This window comes from Astyanax mexicanus, chromosome 12 (genome assembly GCF_023375975.1).
Source record: "Astyanax mexicanus isolate ESR-SI-001 chromosome 12, AstMex3_surface, whole genome shotgun sequence".
NCBI lineage: Eukaryota > Metazoa > Chordata > Actinopteri > Characiformes > Acestrorhamphidae > Astyanax > Astyanax mexicanus.
The window spans coordinates 22641269-22662677 of NC_064419.1; positions in this window are offsets into that span (position 1 = coordinate 22641269).

Sequence of the window (21409 nt, forward strand, 5' to 3'; positions counted from 1 at the left end):
ATATAATAATAACTAGCTTGCTAAACCACCAGCTAACAGTCTTGCAACTATGCCAAACAAGTGAAACTTAAATATGTTTTTATTTTTTGCAATTAATTTACAGGTAGCACAGTTCGCAAAAATATATATTGGAACTGAACAAGGAAAATAAATATTAGGCTAATGACTTCTAACAGGACCACTGCAGCTCATAGCTTCAAAATCACTGTCATAGGAACTAGTTAGTCTAAACTTAGGTGGACCATGCCTACAACAGCTTGTGGACACAACTCCACACACATTTAAATTCTAACATCAGCCAAATGTTTTTAGACTCAAGTTAACAGATGGAAAATAAGTTTACGAAGGATATAGAGGAAATGCACTGACTGCATCATACTCATCAGTGTTTTGGAAGAACTGAACTCTCTACTCAATAACTAAAATAAAAAGGGGGTGTTTTATGCTCTTTGTGTGTTCGCCCTCAAATAACAGCACTAATCAGACTAAATATTCTGAACAATGCTTTAAGGATTTCTGAGTATGTGTAAAGTTGAGGATTGTTTGTCTACAGATTGGCATTAAGAATTTTGGCACATAACAAACTATTTAAAAATAAATAAAACTAAGATTAATCTGAAGTGCACAAATAAGTTTTAGATGTGCTTCAAAGGAAGAACTGGGTGATCCCTGATGGATATAAACTGATAGAGAGTTACAAATCTTTGGTGCATAAATACAGAATGCAACGCTAAATGTTCTCAACAAATGAGCTGGAATTGTCGATCTGTCAGGAGTCCTGATATATACTTAGCTGCTAAGCAGTTAAGAGATTTTTACACTTTTTACACTAAATGAATATTAAAATCCAATCTAAATAATCTTCTCTCTTTTTTATGTGTGTGAGTTAGAACTGTAGCTGCAGCATTTTGACCACGATGTAATTTGTAAATTGTAGAGAATAATAATTGTAATCCAGAGAATAATGCATTACAATACTCTAATCAAAACAAAGGTGTAGATCAGCTTCTCAGCATCTAGTGTAAGAAAATGTCTAATTAATGTATAAAAAATATATACATTATTGTGGTTGAAGATTAAATTAGACAATGTGAAAGGTTAAAAGAAAATATGAAGGCATTTGATAAATAAATGTTGAGACTATGTATTCTATAGTCTAGAGCGAAAACAGTGACAATGTTGAAAAACATTGACTTGATTTTAACACTTTTAAACTTCATGTTGTAATTCTGGGAAAAAAAAAGAGAAAGTTAATGTAGTAAAATTTGTTTATGAATCTTCTCAGATCCATGGTGGGCATGACGAGGCAGGGAGAGTCCGGCGTGGGGACTGGTGTGCAATAGGCCCCAGCATGTCCACAGCTGAGATGAAGAAACACTTGTTCTCATACTCTGTATGCGGACACTTGTCATTACTCCCGGGGCTTCTTAGGCGTTATGTAGACCATCATGGAATCTTGGATGATTCCATTTGGTCTAGAAGGGGGGAGTGAAGGGTGTGATTGGAGATAACCACACCTTTACACTCTTATTCTTAAATGTTTTATACATTTATATATACAGTTATTATTTTTACTGTTCACTTTATAATTCACTTAATAACCTTATGATCTTTGCTCTCTTTTTAACTGTCACGGCGACACAAGGCTTTGGAGGTTGTTTTTACTTTTTCAGGAATCAGGAAGGTCAGAGTGTTTTCATCAACAGTGAGAGCTGTGAGGAGAATGTGACCCTGAGTGGCAGAGAAGCTTCACTGCTGTTCTGCTGTTCTGGGACCAGTGCATATGAACTAGGAGACAACAAGTTATCTGAGTGAAGTGCTGGAAACCTCTCCTCAGATAGCCAGAAGATCTTTACATCCACTCTTTTCCTCTGTCTCATCTTCTTACAGACTTTAGGACACTTAAGGACTGTCTGCTGTGTTCATGAAGGACACAGTGCTGAACAACATCATGATAAGAACCTGTTGCTCAGACAGGCTGGAGCTAATCACGTCATTAAAACTGGACAACATGCTGTTAACTGGACTCTGCTGACGTAATCATATTGATAAGTTCTGTACAATCACATGTCATTTGCAAAATGTATAACTGCTTGGATGAAGTATGAGGAATTCTCTCTGGCCCTCGACTGGCTTTAGTTTATTTCTTTCTCTCTCTCTCTCTCTCTCTCTCTCTCTCTCTCTCTCTCTCTCTCTCTCTCTCTCTCTCTCTCTCTCTCTCGCGCGAATGTGTTGACCTATCGAGATTTTATTTGTTGATGTACTTTTACTCTTTTCTAATATATATCTATTAATTTTTGTTCCGCCATATGCAGAAGAAAGGCCAGTTCCTGCAAGTTACAGTAGATACAATAGAGTTAGATACTGCATTTGGGCTAGACCGTTTGTTTAATGAAGGTAAAGAAAATTAGCTGTAAAAAGAAAATTTCATTATTGATTCAGAATCAAAGGGGGGAATGTGATGGAAGGTGTTTATTGAAATGATTCATAATCAATGACGACTATTAATGATATTACTTTTTGTTCTATGCGATGATAATGTGTACTGTGAACATTCTACCCTCAGTGAGCTTTTTTGAAATGCTGAGTAAGAGTTTTCTCTATCTGGCGCCAGCAGTGTGTGTCTATGTGTATGTGTTAAGGAATGCACGTCACAGTTGTTCTACAAATTCTGGCGCCAGGGTCATCTTCCTTTCTGCTTGCAATGTTTTGAGAACCAGCCTGATATGCCCACTAAGGGATTATGTCATACCATCTGTCAGAAGAAGTTGACGTGTCACAATGGTGGCACTGTGCCCATAATTGGGAAGCAAGATAGTAAGGGTGGGGTATAAAGAGAGCGTGGCACTCTTGCAAGGCAGGAGATCACTCTGTATTCATACGTGTGTCTTCTCAATAAATCTTGTTACTCATTCTGATCAAGACTCAGAGACTCTGAAAATTTCTTTCTTCCTGTCATTATTTTCCACCACACCATGAAACCTTCCACACTAAAATGACAGGTGTTCACCGAGGGCTATTTATACTCCAGGCCTTTGGAAAAACACCTGGAAGAAGGAAAAAAAAACTAGAAATGTTGAAGGACTAATAAGTAGGCGTGAGACCTTGAGGACCCATGAGGAGCCTGAAGATGGAGGTGCCATGATCAGGAGATCTCAGCTGCAGTGTGTGTTCCAGGCTGTTGTCCTGGACCAGTTTTTTTCTGCTGGCCTGTATTGTTGAACCGTTCCCAGGCACCCAGAGGAGCGTGCCAATCAAAATAATATGCTGAGATCAAGAATAACTAATCTAAATTAATAACAAAACAGCAGGGTAATGCTAAAACGGTGAGGTCACGTTTTATGAGCAACTCAGGACGGTGTGTGGCAGCTCAATGAGCTGTTCTGAGATGGATGCTAATCCCGGTGGCTCAGGACCTATCAAAAGTGTTTATTGGACTGGAGATAGACACCGAAGAATTCTGGCACGGCTTGAATGCTGAGGTTTGAGTCTGACTGAACAGGAAACACAACGAAACCTGAGGACTTCAAGTGTCAGATTTGCTCTGAAAAGTTGAAAAGTGCTTGGGTGGTCAGCGATTTCTGAAGAGTTTATTTGTCCTGCGTTGTTGTAGATCGTTCCATATGTATGAACTCAGAAGTCAATGGGGTACTGCAACAGAAATGACCTCAAGTGCGTTTTAATTCTCGTCAAATGTTAACACGCCATTTGCAACAGCAGGAATTATTAATAATATAGCCCCTATTACCGTACGAGCCAAAAAAAACAAAAGAAAAAAAAAGAAATACAGCTGTAAATGTAAATGCTGTACCCTGCTCCCATTCCTCTCTCCCTCTTCTTCATATCAGGGCTGTCGTGACAGGGCTGTTTATGTGTAATTTAGCATTGCCCTGTCTCGGTTTGTTTGAAGGGCTTTTTCTTAACACAGGAAATTCTCCATTAGCATGAGAGGCTAATCAAGAGTGCTGAAGGAAATAGGAAATGTTCAGAGCAAAACACAGAGCCCCTCCCACTCCACTCCACTCCACTCCACTCCTTTCAGCACAAGAACTGCTTGGGGTTGTGTCTTTGCTAATATAGCGCTTAGCTTCATAAAGTCACCTGGATATAAAGAAGTCTTTATCCTCCTTCTTTAGCTTTTAGCTCTGTGGAAGGTTCTTGATTTCAACATACAAATGTGAAAATGACTTGAATTTGGTGTAAAACTAATGATTTAATGATTTACATTGATTCACAAAGTGGATTTACAAAGCATTCAAAAAAACCCTAATTTTTAAACAACTTTTATTTTTGAGCATAAAGTACTTAGTGTTTCTTAGTAGTTCCACTTCTACTACTGGGCAGGCGTGATTGATATTATCTAGTTCACTAAGAACTAAGAATACAATTTGTCATCCTGGCATTTTGAGTTAAAATTAGCCCAATTCCACCCTTCCTTTAATGAACCCTTGTTTAATGAAAGGTCACAGTCTTTATACCCCAATCATCTCTTTGAGACTGATACAGTATAGGACTGATTTCATATCTGGTTGTGTAGAAGATGCATGGTTTATTTTAGTAGACTATTGTGGTTTGTTTGAGTTTTTGAGTTTTTAAAGTAGAATGAATAATAATTCATTTAATATACAGATGTATTAGCCAATAACATTTTACATATGGCCATTTAAAGAACAAAACATACTAATGGATTAACAATTAACATATAAATAAGTATATTTGTTTAGAAAAAAAAAAACGTTTTATCTATTTCTTTTGTATTTTAAAAGTTGTGAAGTGGTGGATCACTGGCGGAGACCCTTATTCACTCTCCACCCCAACACTCCACCCCTTAAACCCACTAAAACAACCACATTCAGCCAATTTGCTTCGCCTTAGCATTAGTTTGTTTACTAAATGGCCAGCTTTTTTACACTGTAAATTTCACTCACATGTGATCAACTGTGGATTTCTGTAGTCGTGATGTGGCTTTAATTTAAAGGACCATTAAGGATTATATTATCTGACAAGATTGCTAATTATCTCCTGAACAGATAATTACTGAGCTTCAGTAAGGTTTCTAACCATAGCTGGGTAAATTAGCACCACCACTAGCGTAGTAGAGATGGGCATTTTGGCCACTGCAATCATATATATTTACTGATAAGATCCAGAGTAATATCAACGTCGCTTTCGACTGTGTGTCAGTCCGGCAAAGTGAGCTTTGCATCTGGGTAGAAAACTCTATCCAGTGTTTGGAAATTGGGCTGCTGCCGCCATTCACACACTTACTCACATTTATTACTGATTGTTCCTTTAATGAAGTAAAGACAAATGTGGTTCAGTGAGAATTGAACAGTGTTTAAGGTCGATGACACACCTCTGTTTTTGATGTCCATTGTTTCATATTAAAAAAGCCCTCTGCAGACTCTTTTCATCGTGATTGCAGGGCATTTAGTAAAATCCTGAAGAGGTATCAGTAATAATTATGATATAATATAGTGGGAAAGTGGTCCTTTGTGTGATGCCATAGTTAAACCACTTTTGTTTCATTTAAAAACATTCACAAAAATATGAATGTAAAGACCCTTTAAATTAGTAAAGAACATTTAACATAAGCGGAGTTTAGATAGGGACGTATTCACCATTGCTCTTAAAAAGAAACAATTGGAAGGCAATTGGAGCCATCATTACAAGAGCAGAGATATAATTAAAAGCACCACATGAATCTGACATAGATTTTATGTGTCATAAAACATTGAATAAAAAGCATAGTTTATTACAGTACATAACATCAAATACACTCAAAGAATCATTTAAAGCACCTTTATTAATAAGAGTGTATTTTATTATACCTCAGTGGTATTGTCTCTATTATCTATGAAAACGCAAAGATAAGATCAGATCTGATACTGAAGTACTGAGATTGGATTAAATCTGGATCAGATCGCAGGGCAAACAAACAAAAATCACAGGGCTCATGACTCCAATCTCTAATAAACTGTGGCTGGATTTATTTCATAGAGACCCGACAAAAGAAATGAGATGCTCTGATAGAATTATGTGGTCTTCAATCCAGCGTCTGTCAAATCTGAGAAAAAAACTCGTAAAATTTGATCTTATGACTCTTATCATCGACATGAATAGACTTGCTTGTGCAAATAAATTCAATGACCGCTTACAGCCCAAAATAAACTAGACTCTAGTCAACACCCAGGAGTTTTCCTCAGTTTTTTTTGAGTGTGAATTATTGCTGTTGATGATTTCTACAGGGGAGTTTAGGTCAAACTTATTTTTAGTTCGAATTTTGCCCCATTATTATTACATTTACTTTGATACTTTAAGTAGGTTTGAAACCAGCACTTTTATTACTTTTACTTTTGAGTAATTCGTACCTCAGCTTCGTCAGAGGTATTTTTAAACTTTAGTACAGGGGTCGGCAATTAAGTTTGGCCATGGGCCAGATATTTTCCAAGCCATTACGTGGCAGGCCACAAAAAAAAGATGTTTTGGAAAATAATCTATCTGTCTGTCTGTCTGTCTGTCTGTCTGTCTATGAAACTAGTAGCTCTCCAGCCCAGAGGGTTTTTGAACCCAATTACAGAACAGTTGATCTCAAAGCAGGTAAACACTAGAAGAAATATACACAATATATAAACACGGCTTCTCATGCAGAATCAAATCCGCGTCATCAGAGCCACGATCCAATACACTATTGCTGTCCAGGCTAGTGAATTGGGACACGGCCACGGAAAGAAAACGCCCTTATATGGAGATAGGGAGCCCAAGAATGGGTGAAAAATGAGAATGGACAATAAATTCACACCGAGCGCAACAGAGAGACAGGGGAGAAATCTAAACAAAAGCTTATTTATTTATTTTGTTTTCATTATCGTTCATTATAGTTCAAACAACCTCACAGGCCAGATGTTTCATGCTTGTGGGCCATATCTGCCATAGTATCTACACTCCTACCTGAGTAATGAATGCAAATACTTTTTATACTTTAAAAAAAATAATCAATGTTCAAACGCTAATTTTCAGCTCTAAACTTAATTTCTGTCCAGGAAACCGACCCTGGATGTTTGCAACATTCTGGTATTTATCGATACGGCATACATGTTAACACCTACCTAAAGTTTTGCTTGTTTTCCTGCAGCAGTGCTGCTGTGACTGGGAAGCATCGTTCTGTCAGTGGTTGGAAAAAGACCACTGTAGCTTGGCAAGAAATGACACTGTGTCAAAGTTGGCCCCGAGCCTCTCCCCGTGTTGGGTAATGGACTTTGGGACTTTTGGGAGTGATGGTCACGATAAAAAAAACGAATTACATTCCGTGATTGTCCAAATCCTGATGATTTGTTCGACACAGTAGGTCAATGTGTTCTCTATTTTGACATCTTGGCAGTGAAGATGCATAACACAGTACCTTCAAATCTAATTCTTAATAATACTTTGTAATATTGTAAAGTGTTAACCAGCTATAATTTTCCTCAAGCAGTGGACCCAAACGACCTGTAAATCTTTTTGAAGTTCGTAAGCTAAGATTAGCATTAGCTTGTGAACAGTAAAGCACTCGTTGTTCAGAATCTCTTTGTTTTGACATTGTGTAACTGTTCACAAAGGACAACCATCTATACCCTCCTTGAAGACACAGCTGTTGACCTTGGCTGAGCTTTCCCTGTGGAGTTAGCATGACACAGACCATGCATGGCAAGCAGCAGAATATCATCTTTATTTTTGTCATTTTCGCAACATCCTTGTTTCTTAATCTTTCAATGAATGTTTCATTAGTTAATATATTGTAGCATTACTTAAGGTGGAGTAACAAGGTCAGGCCATTGTCTCATTAATGTGAAATTTGAGTTTAATGAAATGGTGGCTCACTGATAGAGACCCTTATCCACCTTCCACCTCAACACCAAAACACAAAAAAACCCCACTAAAACAACCACATTCAGCCAATTTAATACACTGTACTTGACAAGTTAAATAAACTCGAACGATTTCAGCAAACCGATTGCCTTGAACCATTTAAGTTGATTTAAACATATTTTTTTTATGAGTGTGAATAACGCACATAATTATTGTTATATAGAATTGTATAAATCAAGTGACTTGTGCTAACAATGTTCACGGTGTAATTGTTAGTTTATTTAAGTATTTTGGGAATATTCTGGAAGTTAAGTCTATCCTAATCATTAATCATTGTTGCCTCAAATAAATTAAGTTTTCAAAACTCATTTTCTTTAGTTAATTTTAATACTGTGTGGAGTTAAACAAATGTTCATTCTCAAAATGATTTATTCACATAAATTAGCTATAGAGTGAAAAGTACTGAGAGCACAACTAATAGAGAGTTAGTGTAATACAATCCATATTATCTGGAAACTATGAATGAATGAATGAAGTTCAATTTAAATAGCACCTTACTAGAAAGCCAAGGACACTTTAAAATTTACACATATTACACACAGCCATTAATACTCAACACTCATCCACACGCTGGTGAGAAGCGGCAGCCAATAGGGCGCAGCGTTCTCTCAACCGGAAACAACCGTCTACCTGGAGGACTGCATTGGGCACTACAGCATTTACCCAGGACAGAGTGCCAATCCATATCTGGGCACAGTCACACACACACACGTTTACACACACTTACACACACACAAACCTACATACATACCACACACTTTACACAAACACACCAGATAAATCAGATTACTACATTATTCTGGGGAATTTAGGATATCCAATTTACCAGATCAGTTTAGGGTATTCATTTTTTCTGGGAAATTTAGAGTATTCAATTTACCTGATCCCCGGAGGAAACCCACACAGACACGGGGAGAAACATGGAAACTCCACCCAGATAGGGACTTGAACCCAAGGCCCCAGTGCTGGGAGGCGAACGTGCTAACCACTAAGCCACCGTGCCGCCACCAGTTACTTTTTTGTATGACTTTTTACTTGAAATTTTGTTCATTAGTTAACATATTGTAGCGTCACCAGATAGTGGCAACAGTGTTTTATGCAATGGTGGCTAACTGGCCAAGACCCTTATCCACCCTCCAACCTCCACCCCAACACCAGAATACATAATAAACCCCACTAAAACAACCACATTCGACCAATTTACTGTTTTATTCAGATTAAGGCCACGTTTACCTCCTGTGTAAACACAAGACTAGTGTAATAGAATCCATATTGTCTGGAAACTATACTTTCTGTGGTGACTATTTGACTTATATTGTTTTTGAGTAATATTTGGAACTTTGGGGGGAGGAAAGGAGAAAAGGAAGAGACTAATATTACCACTCTTACCCAACATCCCTTTGAGTGGGGCATAAGAACATAAGACCTCGAGCTGCTGGGGGTGACTACAACCCCTTAAAGACTTTTTTTTTATTATTGTTTCCCTTCTTCCCTAGAATACTGTTAAACGACATGATCTGTCTTTGACAGAAGATTCATAATCATTACTGATGATCCTTCTGCATGTGAACTTCATGGGAAACCCATAGCAGCGCACGTTCCGCTAGCGTTCCGTTTCATTTACGGCCAGAACTTGGGCCTCGCAGTCCTCTTTTAGAGGCTCTGGAGAGCAAGACGTGAACGAGACGAGCACACATCCATCATATCATTCGGGGGGGGGGGGGGGGGGGGGAATAGTGATAGGCTTGTTTTTTTTCTTGGTGTAAGTGAGAGAAAGGATGAGATCACTGGCTCTTAACCCACACTGGGCAGGTCTTAGAACTCTGTAACATTCAGGTTGTGGGGAAATCACACTCATTACCCAGAGAGTGGAACCATATGCTCGTTTTTTAGGGCTTTTGGTGTTTTTTTTTTTTTTATTTCTCGCAGGAGCTTCTATAAAGGAGACTGTTCTTTGGCAAGGGCCCTTGGGGGCCGCCGCCGGTGCCCCCTGTGCACTAAAAGCTTATTCTCATGTGGGAAAAGGAGAGTGCCAAGTCAGAATGTAACGCTATTACTGAATATTATCTGAATTGAGCTGCTAAATGCTTAACCAGCTGCACATGGCTCCTCTCTGCATGTTAAATAGGCAGAGAATGGCGCTTGGCCCCCGATGCACACCTGAGCCTTATCTGGAGAGACGCTGCTCTGTGGAAATGGGAGGTTTTCAGTGGGGAGGATTTAAACTGCTGCTAATCAAAAGCTTTGGATGGAAAGTGTAGGAAAGTGTGTATATGTGTGAGTGTGTGTGTGTGTGCGGGTGTTGGGGAGAGCAGTGAAGTGAGACCTCAGGCCTGTGTATTTTCAGCCAGTAGGAAGTTTGTGAGTGTGAGTATGCGACTGGTTATGCAATACTTATGCCATTATTATAACACTCACGAGTCATGAGTCACCCACAGTCTGATAGAAACTCCAGTAACACAGATCGTCCAGCGTCCACCGTTAGTCACAGATAAGCCTTTTCCTCTCAGAGTAAAAAAAATGTGATATCTGGGAAATGCGGGGGTATTTGGGAAATGCCACTGCCACAAACTATGTGTATCTCTCTGTGTGTGTGTGTGTGTGTGTCTCTGTGTGTGTGTGTGTGTGTGGCACAGACTGCCTAGCAGGGCATAACTGATAAGAACATGTTCTCACAGGTACTGATGCCAATTTTAACAAGCTAAAGTGCACCAATCATGATTTTACAAACGAGTGAATAGTAGTGGTGTTTTTCTGTGGTGTTTTTTTTTTTGTCACACTGATATTTTTTCCATTATCAAACAAACAATGATATCAGACAAAGATAACCTGAGTAAATATAAAAAGTATAAACATATCATTCATTAAAACTGCACAGCATATTGTCCAATTAATTCATTTTTAATCGATGTTTTATACATAAACTGCAAAGAAAATTGTCCAATTAATTAGTTTTTAATTGATTTTTTCATATAAACTGCACAGCAAGTTGTTCAAATAATTAGTAATTTTTAACCATTTTTTATATATGAACTGCACAGCAAATTGTCCAATTAATTAATTTTTAATAAATTTATATATATATATAAACTGCACAGAAAATTGTGCAATAATTTAGTTTTTAATTGATTTTTTCATATAAACTGCACAGCAAGTTGTTCAAATAGTTCATCATTTTTAATAATTATATATATATATATATATATATATATATATATATATATATATATATATATATATATAAATTGCACAGAAAATTGTCCAATTAATTCTTTATTATTAATGTTAATGTTTATTATTAATGTTAATGTTTTTGTTCATATAAAATGCATAAAATTAATCACACAATTAATCGCACAGTTGGAAAAAAAATATCAAACCAATCTAGCCCTGTGTGAAAAAGTGTTTGCCCCCTAAACCTAAAAACTTGGTTCTGTCACCCTTGGTGGCAACAACTGTAAATCAAGCTTTAAAGATTGATCGATATCGATCAATCAGATCGATCTGATTTTTGGTCCACTCTTCTTTACAGACATGTTTTAATTCACCCACAATGGAGGGTTAGCCACAGCATTTTAATCAGATTTTGACTAGGCCACTCCAAAACCTTCATTTTATTTTTTTTAAGTCATTCAGAGATGGACTTGTTTGTGTGTTTTGGATCATTGTCCTGTTGCAGAACCCAAGCACGCTTAAGCTTGAGGTCACAAACAGATGGCCAGACATTCTTCTTCAGGATTGTCTGGTAAACAGCAGAATTCCTGCTTCCATCTCTTACAGCGGTTATTACAGTTGTCCAGGCCCTGAAGCAGCAAAGCAGCCCCAGACCATCACACTACCACCACCATGTTTTACATTCAGTATGATGTTCTTTTTCTGAAATTATGTGTCAGACAAGTTCTATTTAAGTGATTTCTTGATTCTACTGGTCTGGCAGTAATCAGTTCTGTTTGTGTTTTTTTTTTTTTTTTTTTTTTGACAAAATTAACTTTCTTGCATAAATCGTCTTCTCCTAATGCTGTATGGCCACCTATTGTATAATCACTTACTTCCTTGATTGATTGATTATTTGATTCTACCCCTTTAGAATAATGGTATGATATACGAGTGTGACTAACTTATTCATAATTTATTTAACTTATAATTTATTATATATAATGTATCACATTTATTTAGCTAAGTCTAAATTAAATGTGACTTAGGCCATTTTAATAGCTTTCCAAGATGGCAGCAACCTTCACCAAACTAATGTCCCCCATTCAGGTGAGATTTTTACTGTTATATATATAATTCAACTTCTTGTTAATAAAGCCTTTAGGCTATAAATACTGCTTGCTTTTTTATTCTTATTTTTTAGTTTTATCAATTGTTTTTTTTTTTTTTTTAGTTTTGCATTTTAATTAGCAAAATAGTTAAGTCCATAAAGCTAGCTGGTAATGCTCTATAGTTTGTGACTGTTAAAATGTAATAATTTAACTGTTTTTTCAATCAATATTTTACATGTTTTAATTAGGATTGGTTCTGCTTGTTTCTACTTCCTAAACTATCTTCTTTAACTGTTTTTAAACAGTTATTAAATAGTCGTAACAACTGTCATATATTTTTGTGTTTTCTAAAAAAAAACGTGTTAGGTGCTTACTATAGGAAAGTGTTGATTTTACTATTTTAACATATTTTTTTAACAAACTGCAGCTTTAAATAGAACTGACCACTGGCTGGAGCCAAAACAACTGACCATATTCAACAATTGTGTAAAGTGATAATGTGGGAAAACATTTCTTGATGAGCTAAAATAAATGCTAAATGAATTAAAATCCCCCAAAAATGTAGATGTTGACGCATTTGTAACATTGACGTCATTGATGATGTCAACTAAATGTGGCAGCCTCTAATAATAGCGTTTTTTTTGTATGAAAATGATATACAGGCAGTGGTGGCTCAGTGATTAGTGTGATCACATGGTTGTGTGTTTGATACCCAGGGCCTTCTGAAGCTCTTCTGAAGCAGAGTTATGCAAAAAGATTATTTCATTTTACTGTAAAGCATAAAAGCATAAAGACTGATGTTTATATAAATATAAAATTTAATTATATTTATCAGATCTTAGTTTCTTACCATTATCTTTCATCTCGACAGACCTGTCAATCATAGTATCTAATCTGCAGTCTTTGGTCAGAACTCTTTTTTTTTTATAGGCTAAATTCTTCAGAACATGGCAAGCGTTTTTCTCCCCAGCCTGCCTCCCAGACCCCTGCCAAGCTGAAAAAAGCCAAAGTAGCAAAATCTGTTTATTATTTCTGGAGCGAGAAGAAACAGAACGGTGTCTGTGGGGACCTGACGAGGAAATGGAGCTAATAATAGATGCAAGCTGTGCTTATTTAAACCAAATCCCAAAGACTGACAAACAAAAAGACAGACACAAGAGGTTTTTACTATTGAACCTGCATTTATATTCACCGCATGATAATTATATAATGCACTTTGTAGTTCTATAATTAGAGAGTAATTAGTAGTCCTTCTCTGCGCACTATTGCATATTATTATCATTTTTTCTCTCTGGTCTTCAATGATCAGGACCCCAAAGAAGCACCACAGAGCAGGTATTATTTGGGTGGTGGTGCAGTAGGTGATACTGGTATGAGTTGATCAGATACAGCAGTGCTGCTGGAGTTTTTAAACACTGTGTCTGCTCTCTGTCGACTCACTATGTTAGAAACTTCTACGTAGATTCTCCACCCTGTAGATAAAGTAAAGTCAGATACAGAAGCTCTGAATCTGTTGCTGCACAGTATGTGTTGGTCATGCATTAGTCCTTCATCAGTGCCCACAGAATGCTGCCCACAGGACGCTTTTGGCTCGATAGTTCTAGTTGGTGGCATGTTCTCAGTCCAGCAGTCACACTGAGGTGTTTAAAAACTCCAGTAGCACTGCTGTGTCTGACCCAGTGTCCCAAAATTCCCAAATAATTCCTGAAAGACCACTGTCTATGGACATGGACAGTGAGTGTATAAACAAGGTAGAGGTGGCCAGAGGTGTCAAGAACAAATACTTAGTTATGTAGAAATGTTGGGTATCTATAGAACAGAATAGACAATATCCTGATAAATCTCTAGATCCAGATAGAGTCAATCTGACTGTGGTTGAATGTAAAGTATAAACATACACCATTCTGACACCCTATTGGTTTATATGCAATCCATCACACATGTACACGTCACACTCCAGCAAGAACATAGCAGACATATGTAGCCTAGTATGAAGATGATGTATGTCAAAGACTCAAGAGAACTTGAGAGAAATATCCCAACTAAGCTTCTTTTATATATTTGCATTGTATAGGAATGCATTCATTTTCAATGGGCATCAGTGGCGCAAAAGGGGTGTGCAGCCTATGCGACGCATAGGGGCGCTGCACTAGAGGGGGCGCCAAATCAAAGCTCCAAAAAAATTCCCTCTCCGCCGGAGAAACAGCCAATCAGCTTGCTGGTTTTGCGGAGCGCGGTGGGCAAGTAATGACAGGACGATTGTTAAATGTATCCCATCCCTCACATCCCCCACCCCCACGCGAATGATTTTAAAATGTTTCTTTTCAAACACCACCCCCCCCCCCCCCCAACCCCCCACCCCCGCTGACAACTACAAAACGTACCGATCCCATCCCAATATACATTTTGGATCCTGTGGCACTGCCTACCTGCTTTTGTCCTTAATGGTATTTTTTCCCCATTACATTACTTTTACTTTTATAGTTTAAGTAGATTTTAAACCAGTACTTTTAAACTATTACTAAAGTATAAGTCTTGAGTTGATACCTCAACTTCTACACAAGTATTTTAAACCCTAATATTTTACCAGGATTTAAAATAGATGTCATAATTATTGCGTGTGTAGTTTTGATCTACTGAAATACATTCTCATCATTTTGTCATGATTTTTTGACAATAAAATAAACAGAAAGGTCCAGAGTTCAGACTTTAAATTGTTAATCCAGAATGGAAATCAAGTATAACTGCATTTCAGCGCGAGATGCACAGCTGTGAAAGAGGCGCTGTCGTCGAGGGATTGTGCGTTCAATCTCCTGTAATCAGTCTAAAGGGTCTCTTGTATGCATTATTAGATTATGGTTTTAGATGTAATGCAATTCAGTGTTCAGGAATTGAGGAATTGAGACAAACACGTTTTAATGGCACTGTGTGTGTTTGGATGGATGCAGACAAGAACAGAGAGTTTTAGTGCCTCATTCCAGAGGTTAAATTTTACATTTTATGAGCACTTTGACACAGTAGATGAGCTCATTTTAACTATAGCATTACACGAAACAAATAATCTTTTTGATGTTTATTAAAAAGGCATGTGAAAAGACTGCAGAAATAAATGTGTAATAAATTAACGTTGAGTATGCGAAGGAAAAAACGTACTGCTACAAATATATACCTTGAAGTTGACCTTGAAATTAATTTTAGCTACAAAATGAGGATTAGATCAGACCCTGCCCACAAATATACCAACAGGGGGTTTCTCTAATTTAGGTAGCGTTTCTCTGTAAGGTCCTGGCCCTGTTCCCTGTCTGTCCTCGTGCCTGTGTTGTCCCACGTGACCCGTGCCCCTGTGTTCTGCCTGTGTTTTTCCACTCACCTGTGTTCTTTGGTACTCTGCCCCTTCGTCCCAGGTGTTTCATGTTTCCTGTGTGTGTGCACCGCTATTTAAGGTCCGTGTTCCATTTCCCCGGTGTCGATCCTTGTACGTTTTTACGTCTGTTAGTGGTCCATGTGTTCCCCCGTTTCCTCAGCCTTGTTTTCGGTTTATTCCTTGTTTATTTTGTATTTGTTGTCTGTTTTGTAATAAATCCCCTTTTGTTTGCAATTGCGTCCGCCTCCTCGTCCTCCCTGCACCCCGCACCCTGACATTCTCCATCTATACTATAACATGAAATTTGCTTTAAAACACTCATGAGATCATTCCAGCCCAACAGAGCGTCCTAATACCTCGTAAAGTTTGATGTTAATTTTTTTAAAGACAACATAACAGCATAACTGCCAAAACTGACCTAAATACAGTTCAAAGCTAAAGCACTGTATCTCTGTGTTCAGACAGCAGATCTCCGTAACTTGACTTTACACACAGCCTCATAACCATATATATGTAGTATTATTAAGTCAAAGTGTCCTAAACTGCAACAATATATTCATTCATATTTTAATATTTGTTTAACAGCATTGTTTTTGCTTATGTTGCTTATGTCACTAAAAGAAACAAAAGCACAAAGTGGTGTATGCTTAATATTTTTTTATGTTTCTTTTGTTACAACTTCTGATAGTTTGCTATTCTGTAGACAAGTTAAAAATGTAAAAAAATGTACTTATATTATATTTCTCTCATATTTCTGCTTTTTTATGTTTTATTCTCTATACTTTAAGCAAATGGACAGGGAGTTTGGCCTTACTCTTCCTTATTTCCTGATTTCCGGAAGTGTTACGTTTTCGTTCTGTGCTGTGTCTCTTCTGTCTGTCTCTGCGTTTTTTCCCGTTTGTTTTGTTACCTTTCTCCTGCATGTGGCCCTGTGTTCCTCCTGTGCCTCCGCCCCTGTCTTCAGTGATCTCACCCGTGTTCATTTGTAGCCCCACCCCCTTGTTACCTGTCCTCAGGTGTTTCCTGTTTATTGTTCCCTTCCGTATATATATATATATATATATATAGCTCTTTGTTTTCAGAATTATCTAGTCGGTTCATGAAGGTTTTGTGTCTGTTAGGTTGTAGGTTATTCTTTGTTTACAGTTTTTGTTATTGTATTCTGTATTTCTCATTCAGTTACCCTTTTTTGTTTTTTTTTCTGGTTTCTTTCTGTTTAATAAATCAAAATACTTCTTGCATTTGCGTTTGCTCTCCGCATCCTCTCCTTGCTGCTCTTGGCAGGAATACTGTAGAGGATTTTGCCAAATTTATTAAAATGTGTTAGAATCACAGAAGTCACACGAGAAGTGAGATGTGTTTCTTTCCAGATCCAGGCATTTAACATCTCGTGTTACGTCTTCTCCCGACCCCACAAAGCTCAGCTTGACCCAGTTTTTAACTGATTACTCTGAAAAGGCACTGTGGGAAGCCATTTTGATTTGGAGGCTTGGTTAAAGGCATGCTGAGATAAAACAGAGGGACCGTAGACACAGCTATTCAGAAAACTCGCTTGTTTTCACATGGAGCGCCAAAGTGAAGCCGAATTAACAGAACCGCGGTCACCACAAGGTCCCAAGGTCAAAACTCAGGCTCTCTCCTCACGCGCTCAGATGATTCCCTTTCCACAACCGGACACCGTAGCTGCTCTTTCTGCCTATCGACAAAAAGAGAAAGAAACAGGAAACATCTGGGGACAGGTAACAAGGGCGTGGAGCTATAAATGAACACAGGTGAGAGCACTGAAGACAGGGGCAGAGACATGGGAGGAACACATGGACATAAATAAACAAACAGGAGGGCAGGAAAAAGCTGTATTTTGCACAAAAAAAGCAAAATAAATATCAAAGAGTTTAAAAAAAACAAACTTTGCATCACTTTGCTTAGATAGTCTGTTATAGCTGTCTCACCTAACGTTTAAATAACATTAAACTAAATATCCATTAACTGCGACTTACTTTCACAATCAACCTTAAAACCTAACACTAACTCTAACTTTAACCTAAAACTTACATCTAACCACAATCCTAATTTTTACAGGGTAAGGATAGGGTTGGGATAAATGTTAGGGTTACATTCAATAGAGAATCATTTATATTTAACTAAGAATTCAGTTGCATTTAATGGACATACTGTTGGAGGAATGTTAGTTAAGCATTGATTGAAGCTCAAAGCAACAGGCTGAGAAAAAGCTACATAAAAATCTGAATACATGTGAACACTGCCTTAGGATATGAGGGCTGGGGCTCCAACTATTGCCGAAAGAAGTGAAATATTCTCAGCTGAGAGCACTTCTGCTGCTGAAGGATAAAGTCTGACTAAAGGAAGCAGGTCGACTGACGCCATCAAAGAGAAAACTGAACCTGGAATGTGGCCGAGTGTTCAGCTCTGAGCTGGTCTGCCCGAGGCCCTGGATGCAGCATGGCATTGTGGGTCAGATTGGAAGGGCAGCTCTCAGAGGAGGCCATGCCCTCCTGCACTTCCTCAGAACAAAGACATGCGTCAGTGAAGAGAGGAAAAGAGAGTGACACGTCTGTGAGAAAGAAAGGAAAGGAAAAGCTGCTAAATGGACTTCTATAAAATCTATAAGAATAGGACAGAATAATGGACAGAAAGACCAAAAAAATTTAGGTCTCTGGATGCTTGTTAGAACTGTTTTAGCTATGACACTAGCCATGTTGTTTTTTTATGCTTTCTATATATTTATAGAATACAATGTGCCATATAGTGTCTGGAACTTCATAGAAAAGTATGTTTTTGGTCAAAGATCTTAAACAAAGACATTGCTCATGGTTTTAGTCAGAAATATTAGATACACAGCTCTGGAAAAAATAAGAGACTACTTCAGTTTCTAAATCAGTTTCCCTGATTTTGCTATTTATAGGTTTATGTTTGAGTAAAATGAACATTGTTGTTTTATTCTATAAACTACAGACAACATTTCTCCCAAATTCCAAATAAAAATATTGTCATTTAGAGCATTTATTTGCAGAAAATGAGAAATGGCTGAAATAAAAAAAAAAGATGCAAGATGCAGTTCATATTCATGAAGTTTTAAGAGTTCAGAAATCAATATTTGGTGGAATAACCCTGGTTTTTAAACACAGTTTTCATCCATCTTGGCATGTTCTCCTTCGCCAGTCTTACACACTGCTTTTGGATAACTTTATGCCACTCCTGGTGCAAAAATTCAAGCAGTTCAGCTTGGTTTGATGGCTTGTGCTCATCCATCTTCCTCGTGATTATATTCCAGAGGTTTTCAATTTGGTAAAATCAAAGAAACTCATCATTTTAAGTGATCTCTTTTTTTTCAGAACTGTAGATTAGATATGTTTAAGAATATTAGAGGACCTTGATCAGAAGGTTTAGAATCCACTTGTTTCTGCTCTCGACATTTCAGATGTTCCATTTGACAACTGATTTCAATTCACTTCCTGACTAGATTGATTTGGACATTAGGACATTTGTCAGAAGGGTAAACTCTTGTTTAAAATTCAGGCTAAATATCCCATAGTGTGCCCCAGCATTTGGGGAACACATTAACTCTTATAGCAACCACTTGAGATACCATAGCAGCCAGCTGGGACACCATGGAAACATCATAACAACTACCGAACAACAGTCTTTTAACCACATAGCAACACCTTTTTTAACCAACCTAGCAACAACTTAGAAAGTAGGCAACTACTCTAGGAAATGCACTAATTAATATTTACTACTTTTTGGGAAATTTAAAGGATTTTAATTGCAATTCCTTATAGTCCGCAAAAAACAATAGGCGCATAAAATTAAAGCTTTTACTAGTGTTATTGTGTGGTGCAGCCATCCTGAAATCTGAGCTCTGGTTTGGTGAGTCTCTCCTGACTTTAGGGAATAGGAAATACAACCTGTGGGAGTATTCCAGGTAAAATTCTGACATCTGAGTTCAAATGAATCATGTCCATCAAAAGCTGAAGAAGCAGTAAAACCTGGGGGAACTTCAGTGAATCGGATTTGACAGGGTGAAAAAAAGAGAATGGCGTGATGAGGGTAAAAGGTATAGAGCAGATGGTGTGATGAGAAAGACGTGAGCAGTGACTGAGACAGTTTATAGAGATGGGGAGTAATAGCAATACATTATACTGTCTGAGAGTGACAGTAGTTAGTGCTTGGTAATTCTTTGGCCCCTTCATTTCCTCTCTCCACATCCACATCAATCAGGGAAACAGCTTATCGTCTCTCCTGAACTCAGTGACTTACTGCCACCCACTCCAAGTCAAGGTGAGAACAGTAATAACACTCCATCATAAGAACACTGCAGCATCAGTGTCGTCCAATCCAGAGGTCAAGAACAAATCCTGGATCTACTGCTTCTGCAGTGACCAGGGAATAATCTAAAAATAGAATTTTAAAACATTTTGCTTTGAAATTTACATTCGCTTCTTGTTTCAAAAGTTCTGTGAGAGCTAGTTATAAGATTTAATCCATATTTACATAAAAAAAAATTCTGAACTCAACAGTAGTGACATTGTGCTTTATGTCTCTAAATAAAAGCGTGAATGCATCACTAGGTACTTTAAATAGTTAATTACAGAAGCAGCAATAAACAATAAATAGAATAAGAATAGAGTTAAAAATACTAAAGGAATAAAGAGCACTGAATAGCAATAGAAGCTAAGAGAATAATGAAATTAAATTAAATTAAATTATGTTTATTTACATTACAGAAGAACAGCTGTGCAAATAAGCAAAGTGCAAGTGAGCATGTTATAAATGCAGTCAGTACAGTTTAGTGAGTAAGGGTTGGAGACTCAGAGCTGTCCACTGTGGTTAAGGAGTGCTACAGCTCTGGGGAAGAAGCTGTTAACGTGTCGTGTTGTGCTGGTTTCGATGGTCTAAAGCTTTCTACCAGAGGGGAGAGTCTGGAAGAGGTGATGTTCAGGATGTGAGGGGGGGTCAGTTGTGATTTTGCCAGTGCGTTTTCTCACCCTGCTGATGTAGATCTCCTGAAGCGTTGGCAGGTTACAACCAATGATCCTCTCTGCTGACCTGATGTCACGCTGGAATTTGGCTTGTTCTTGTGAGGGGGAGACAAACCAGAAGGTTATGGATGAGGTGAGGATGGACTCGATGATCGCTGTGTAGAACTGGATCATCAGGGTTGGTGTGAGGTCAAATTTCACAGCTTGATTTAGGCTGTGTCGGGGTGTGTTTGCCATTGTCTTGCATGTACTAGTTCTCTTATTTAATCAAGAGTGTGATTTGGGCGTATCATGCAATAAAACAATCAGCATGTCACTTGCTATTCCCTTTAAGAACTAGGTATGCTCTGACTTTGTCCAGAGCTTCTTAGCAGAGGAAACTGACCTGCTTTTTAATGCTCTTTCATTAAATAATTAAATTAATGCTCTTTTACACTGAATAAAAAGATACTTTGAACTAAATAAATTACTTTAATTTCTTACATCCAAATGTATATGTTTTTTTCCAACGTATACTTATGATTTAATTAGAATCTAACATTTTGATTTAAAATCAATCAATATATTTTTTAACCCAAGTGTCAAAAAGTTCTTTAACACTGGAAAAATCTATTAATTTCTATTACAGCATGTATAGTTTTAGCTTTGATTAAACTAATTTTTTTTGTTATTCTGTTAGTTAATTTTATAAACTCTCTGTAATTTTCTTTTCAGCCAAAACCTATTAAATTGCTAGAATATGACTTAATATTATAATAATTAATATGGTCAAACGTTAATTATTATTTAGTTAAAATATCATTTGAGTTAAATTATTTATTTTAAATTGTTTTTAATAGGGAATGGCTTTGCTATCAGGCAAACTGAGAAAA